We start from the raw sequence: 7,595 nt of genomic DNA on the forward strand, positions 1-7,595 counted from the left end.
TCAATGGCCTTTTTGGGGTGAGGGGCCCAACACTGAACCCCCTCAGCGAGGGGCGGCCTCCCCAGTGCCGAGCCCAGGGCTCAGATCCCTTCCCTGGCCCTGCTGGCCAGGCTGTTGCTGATACAAACATCATAACACCTGATAAACAATATCATCTTCTTCGCAACATTTGGAAGATGGTAATAAACACTGGTTTGAGAAACAGTAGCATTTAGTAAAACTACCTAAACTGTAGCTCAACCTGCACACAGACGGTGGGAAAACTTGGGGGTTTTCCTCCATTTCAACTAAAGGGCATCTGGTTCTTCAATATGAAAAAAAAAAATAGATTAAAACTGACGTAAAAATTGAATCCCATTAGCATTACAAGTAAATAAAAAAAATATTTTTTTTTTTATGAGAGACCTTTAGTGATCGTAAAGAGAGAAATCAAATCTGGATTGTATATTCACCAGATTGTTCAATACAAAAGCCAGCGAAGTTAGGCTGTGCTGATGTGATAAGCAAAAGGAAACACCTTAGTTTCCATCCCAGGACAAGATATCATTGGAGAGCCGAGTCAATTTTTCTGTCCATCAAATCACCATTAAATGAGCCCATACTTCTCAGCAGGCGGATCCATGGATTCGGCCCCTGTCGACGTACCAGTAATGGGATGTGAATACATTGTGTTCTGGGTCAGAGCGATTCAGCACCCCAGCACCGCTCACCGCCAGCCGCCTCGCGCAAACGGCCGCAGTCAGCCTGGGCGGGCAAGTGTCGTCAGGCTCTCGGTAGCCACCGCAGGAGGGAGCGGGTCTGGGGCCCATGACGAGCAGAGGCAGGGGTTGAAGCTTTCGCGAGCGTCGGCCTGTTCCTGCCCCCAGGCACAAGGGTAAAGATGCGGTTACGGCAGATCGGGGCTGTGCGGGTCCCTTCAGCCTGAGCACGCTGCACCAAACCCTGGTTTAAGCAAGAAAGGGTTTAGTGCCCGGGGATCGCTTCATGTTCAGGCCGTGAGGCAGAAGGAACCCACGCTCCTCGCCCCCACGGAGGTGGACAGTGTCGTGCTGAGGGCAGCCCGCGGTCCGCGCCGCACGCAGCACACATGCAGGGCACAGAGCCCATGCTGGGGCGCTGGAGGAGAAAATCTCCACTGCTGCACGTGGAAAGATCCGGATTAATGACAGGGCAAGGAAGGGGACAACGTTTTCATCTTAAATGTTCGGGCTGTGAGGCTTGGACGTGTTTCTCTGGAGTCAATGGTACCTTCTACTTGAAGGGGCAAGAATCAGTTTGGCTGAGTTCCCAGTTCCATGGGAATTAGACGTTGTTTTGTTAAGGTTTTGAAAGAAAAAAAAAAAAAGGTTAGTCTAATTTTTAAAGAAATGTAAAGTCTTACTCTTCCTCATTTACCTAAAACAATGGTTGTGTAGTGGCTTCGTGAGAATTTACTCTCCCTGCTGCATGAAGATCCCATTTAACACACACTGCAATGGTCCTGTGTGCCTAATTGTTGTTCGGCCTTATATCACAAGATCTGACACGCAAGCTCACAAGGATCTAGACTAGCACTGACAAAAATCTAGAGCAGAGAGAACCTCTTTGATAAATGTGACCGAGAATGCAGCTACCAAAGTAGTAACGCTGCGTTTTCGTTTCCCTGTTGATTCACCGCACCTTGCAGCAGGTTTACACCTGGACGGTGAGTTTGGGAAATTTATTCAGTGGGAATTAGAGCAGGAATTAGGTGGGATATTGATAAACACAAACACAACCGGACCCTTGACCCTGCCTCACAAGACACTTAGTGGCTAACTCAGGTGGCGGGGAAGAGCCGCTTCTCAGGAGAGCAGGCAGGGATGGATAGAAGAGGGGACAGGGGAAGGGCAGGAGGAACGGCTGTGTGGACGCGAGAGAGAACGTTTTGGTTTAAATCTTGTCAATATATTAGCTAGGCGGAGTGGGCAGGCCCACCCCCTTTACCATCAACACACCCACCCAGTACCGAGACTAATTTCAATCAAGGAATCAGCGGAAATCTTGGGAAATGCCTTCAGCTGAGGCCTGACCTAAACGCTGTCACCAATCATGTGTTTCGCTGTGAGTGGCATCCAAATCACCCAGCCTGGGAGGGTAAAATGAGGGAAATGCAATTAACTATTCTCAAAGAACAGGCAAAGCACTAAACATTCCGGCCAAGGTTCTGAGGGAGCGCCCCGAGCACAGCTCTGACACGTGTGTGCCGAGGAGCTGACCCGCAGCCGGCCCCGAGCGCGGGGGCCGGGGGCCCGTCCCTGTCACCCCATCGTCCACCTGTGCCAGGGCGGCCGGAGGTTGGTGTGTGTCCCGCCGACAGCACCCACCCTCTGCGCACCAACAGAAAGCGGAACCTCACGGGTGCACGAGAGATTTTTCTGGTATTTTATGGCGTTGCTACTTTCTGGCTCTGAGCAAGCTCCTCTTCCCCAGCCTCGGCATTGCAGCAGCACAGGCGGTTTAACCGCCGGGTCTGCTGAAGGTGTCACCACACCACACACCCGTTTGTCTTCCACGGCATGAACTGGAGGCTCCATGTAGAACAGCCCTGATGGGAATTTGTTCACTCGAGTCACAGCAATAAACTCCTGTCCTGAGGGTGTCTCAGTTATTTGTGTTCCTAACGTCCGTCACCAGTGAGACTTTCACTTTTGATTTTTATTAACAAAAAATTCTTGTTGTCCTTCGGCGTATGATGCTTTTTCACAGTTATTTTTAGGTCCATTTGCTGCAATATGGCTCCCTGGCAGCAGAACCACAACAGGATGTGATAGATGTGTTCTAGATGTTGTTCTAAGACCGTTTTTGTGCTCATCTACTCACACTAGTGCAGAGGAATAAAGCAGTTATTCTGATATTTTTATATAATGAAAAAATATATAATAACTACTGAATTAATTAGTTTTCTAATTCGGTAATTATAATATTACTGAAATGAGAGAAAATGCAAATCTTCCAGTTTCCTATTAGCTCAAAAGTAGCCTGGTTTTTCACAGGACTATTAGGAGCAGCCCTTATTTTGTTTTTTGTTCTCTGGGAGCCTGGGTAAAGAAGTCTGCTTTCCCCCACGGATTAGGAAAGTGGAAAAAGACGGGTTTGGATGAGAATATTCATGATTTGTGAGGGGAGAGCATGCTGAGTCTAGCAGGGCCCTGATCTGCAGAGGAAGCAAAGGGAATAATGGTTCCCCAAAACTTCAGAAAGGCAGCCTGTGCTGGCAAAAGCACTGAAGGGGCCATGCTGCTCACGGGAGGAGCCGGGCAGCCCCCGAGCCACGCTCTCAGGGCAGCCCCGGAGCCGTGAGGTGGTGGGGGTACTTTTGGGGATGAAGAAGGTTAACAGTCGTGCTCCCTTGGGGTTTTTTTTAAACAAACAGGGGCAGCAGAACGATTTGGTAGCTGCACGTTTGGGGTGACCTGGTCTCCCACCTGGGGCTCCCCTTGCACGGAGCGGGGGAGCACGGGCCACTCTCCTGCTCCTAATCCACCTATTTAGCACTGGGTTTGGTGGAAAGCCAACCGCGCTCACTTAACTGCTGGTGGCACCACATTAAGACCCGTGCAGGGGAAGATCTCCGAATTGCCAAGGACAAACAAGAGATTCACGGCGCTTCAGCCAGGCTCGAGGCTGCTTGCCTCCGGCTTGCAGGGGGAAAGAAGAGACCAAGACGGGTGTGGGACAGAAAACCATCCCTCGGTTGAACTGGTTTTGTCCATGCAGAAATCCAACCTTTCAGCTCTATGCATAGAGGTAATTGTTGGCTGTTGTAATTCACAACAATGAAAAGTCATTATTAAGCACAAAAAACCACTTGTCAATATGAGGCTACATCTCCAGGTCCATTTGGTTCTACACATTTTTATCCTAAGCATAACGGGCTACATACTTAATCCTGTAATGTCTCAAAATTATTTATTTCCAAGAGATTTACATCTTCCTTTTGCCAGGAAAAACATTTATGGTTTGGATTCCAGGTGTAACCTGAAGAACGGAGAAGCAAGAGAAAATTGAGAAAATGGAGTACCAGAAGCTGAAACGCTCTGTAGTAACTTGAAGTAAGGGTTATGTTTGATTTCAGGTGATGACTATGAGCCTTGCCTTCTTATTCTGTCATTTCGTGCAAGCAGAAAAGATCTCACCTAATATTTGTAACGATATTGTGGTTCAGCCTGGGCTAATGAGCCTGTCGTGTGACACCACCAGGTGATGTGTCCCAGTTGGGGTATATATGGTCTCAAAACTTTTACAGGCACAACCAAAACGTTTGTTCCAAGAGAGAGCCCATCATATCTCTTCCTTTAAAACGTCACACTTAGTAAGCAAACTGGGAAAAAAAGTATTTCTTATGTATTATGTTTCTGCATTCTGGGGACAGGGTGAGGGCTGAAATAATAATGTACTTCTGCAGGGCTGGGGTAAAATATTTTGCAGACTATTTTAGTTGGGCTTTCTCTGAAGAAATTTAAAGTGTCCTGTGGAATGGTGTGTCCTGGTGAGACTGCTGTGTGGGTTTCCAGATGAGCCCCGACCTTGGCTTTGGGGGAGGTCTGCAAACCGAAGGCCTGTGAAGAGGGCAGGAGCAGGCCACTGTCTGGACACTTCGGCTTTATAATCTGTGTGAACCTGTATAGTTGTGCTAGACTCCATCTTTCTGGGCTTTACAAAAGGCTCCTCTGCCTCAAATCCTGAAATGTTAATTTTCATCTCTGATTAAGCTGAAGACTGGTCGAGGCTCATTTTATTAAGTCATGCAGACTCCTACCTGCTTCCTGAGGGCTAAATTTGGCTGATAAAACCATTGTAATATTGTGTAATTAATTTGCCAGTCAAATAACTTCTGCAGGGCTATAATTTACTTATCTGTCTGCAACCCTAATGAATCTTCCCGTTCAGAACTTTAATCCTGTTTTCTGCCTTTTTATTTCCTTTTTTAACTCTAACTTCCATAATTCTTTACTATGGGCCGATTTGTAGCCTGTACTGTTGGGATGTTCTTGTGATGTTCTCACTGGGAACAACAAAAACCAGCTAAACACTTAGACTTCGTAGTACGCCTTGCGTGACTGGGAACTCATGGAAGGCTTCCTTGCTTGATTTCTCCATTTTGCCACAAACAAGGGCATTAATTCAATAAAAATCAAAGGAGTAAAAATACAGGAGGAGTTTAGGATTGTAACTTCATCCTTTAAATCAGAGGATTGAAGATTGCAACTTCATTCAAACTCAGCCCGATGTACGTGCAGAACTGCCTAAATGTCATTCTGAGCACTGTCTTCCCTGACGAGTGGCAGTAGATAAAAACTATTTGGTAAATGTAACATCGGCAATTTTTTCAGCTGTTTAACTTTGCAAATCACACCTCTGTCCTCGGGTTGTGGCTTTTTTTTTTTTTTTCTGTCATACATTTATTATTTAAAATGGTTCAGTAAGTGGCATAAGTAAGTAGTTGAGTGTGTTGTTCATAATCTCTGAAATTTGTCACTGTACAGTTTTCCTGATCTCTGGCAGGAATGTTTTTTGGAGGAGGATAGGAATGCTAAATATAGTCTAAATAATGTACGGGGTTTGTGACTGTTCTGCACTGACTCACTGGACCCTTACAAACTTGGTCTAGCCGGGGCCCAGCCAGGCAGGTGTGCGGCCAAACAAACACTCTTCTGGTCTTTGTTTTATGCTGCGATGCCTTGCTGCTGTATTTTATCGAATGTGAACGTGTATTTTAAGAAGGAATTTTGAGTGCAAGCCTTTAATCCTGGGAAGAAGTGGGGTGGTAGGAAGCTGTAGCGGAAAGGCAGGCCGAAATGCCCACCTTCTCTGCAGAGTGCCCCTGTGGTCCCTCTTAAGCATCCCATGCAGCAGGTAACTTTGACACAGAACTCTTTTCGGGCTGGGCTACAGATATCCATCAGCTGTGGAAAACCGAGTGAATTTAAGCATGCATCTAATGGGAATCAATGAAAAATGCAAAAACTCGGTTGGCTTCAGTGAGCAGCCGGTCCCCAGGGAGAAGGGAGGCCTCCCAGAACGCGCGGAGGCTTTGCGAGGTCCCAGGAATGAGTTAATCCCACCAAGGAATGCGGAGGACCTGCCAGATAACAGAGTGACATTGTTTTTCCCTGATGTCAGCAGAGAAACCCAAACACAAAGAGGTGAATGTAGTCCTCTGAGAGAGCTGTTGAGAAAGCTGAATGTGGAGCCTGTGCCGTGGCATCCAGCAGCATTAAACACTGCTCGGCCCAAGATGACAAAGTCTTTCCTGGAACCAGGGGCTGCCTCCAGCCGTCGGGGCGGGCCAGGCGCTGCGGCCGCCCTGGGAAGGCCCACGGGCCGTGGAGATGTGCGTGTGCAGCGCTGGGAGCTGCCCGCTCCCACGGCAGCGGCTGCTTTCCATCCCGGCCTCCTGGAGTTTTAGGAACACGCAGTTCTGGTAGGCTTGGGCTGACCACCGAGGCCATTTATAGCCATCTACGGGTCGTTTTACTTTACAGCTCAGTGTAAGGAATCTTATTCTCTCCCGTAGCATCCAGATGTGGAGTCTTGCCCGAGTAATTCAATTTATTCTGTATTTGGTAGGTGACGGTCTAGAAGATATTTAGATCCAGCTGCAATAGAAGCGCAGTTTCACTTTAATATAGGCAGCACATAAGCTCCTGTATTGGTTCCGCAGGGATAGTAATTAAATACTTGTTGATATGCTTTGGATCTGTAGCTGCTCTTCTCAGCAGCTTCAGTGTGCTCTGCCTTGATTCGCCGCCCGAGTGGGAAGTTTCACAATTGGACTGACTGTCCATCAAGGCTGAGAAATCCATAAAGGCGTAGTAATATCTGTTTTATTCATTTTCTGCTATTCTGAAGTCTACAGAAAGGTAAACAAAAGGAGAAAAACCTGAAGAGAAGGTTTTAAATTGCTTTTTGTTTTTATTGCAGCGGTTGGTATTAACCTGCTCTGCACCCTGGGCTCAGCCGTGGTTTAGGAGCCACTGCTCCTCAGTGCTTTAGCAGACACGTCTGATAGTTTCGATGTCGTGTTAATTATGAAAATCAGATTCAGTAACTCCCAGACAGCTGCTGCTTAAAATCTGTTTTGGAGAAAGCCAAGCTGTTAAACGCTGCTTCCTGACAGGACAGAAAATCCCAAGTCGCCGAGGTTGTGGATGCCAAAACGGGGGCACTGGAGGGGCTCGGCGCCCATGGGCGCTCCTCACCTCCGGCTCTGCGGGACGGGTGCTGCTGCCCGTGTGGGTGAGTGCCAAGGGAAGGTACTAGAACCTTACGTGTTACGGGGGGGAGCTTAGCTCCTGAAAATACACCTGAGCGGAGCGTGGGACCGGGTAGTTCCCAATAAAGCTGGTTTTACTGGGAAGTCACCACCGCAGTAACCTGGTTCGGTTCTTTTTGTTTTAGCATCAGGGCCCTGAGCCTGCTGAGCCCAGGTTTAGGTAGCAAAAACACCCTGGGAGGGGCGCGCGTCCTGATCTCTTACTTGGCGATGCAGGAGCTTCAGTTTGGCAGGAAAAGCCGAGATTAAAGGCAGCGTGTGGGGGAAGCCGGCGGCTTAGGCCGGCCCTCGGGCTCTT

Source organism: Athene cunicularia, assembly GCF_003259725.1.
Source record: "Athene cunicularia isolate RWA chromosome 7 unlocalized genomic scaffold, athCun1 chr7_part1, whole genome shotgun sequence".
Lineage (NCBI taxonomy): Eukaryota > Metazoa > Chordata > Aves > Strigiformes > Strigidae > Athene > Athene cunicularia.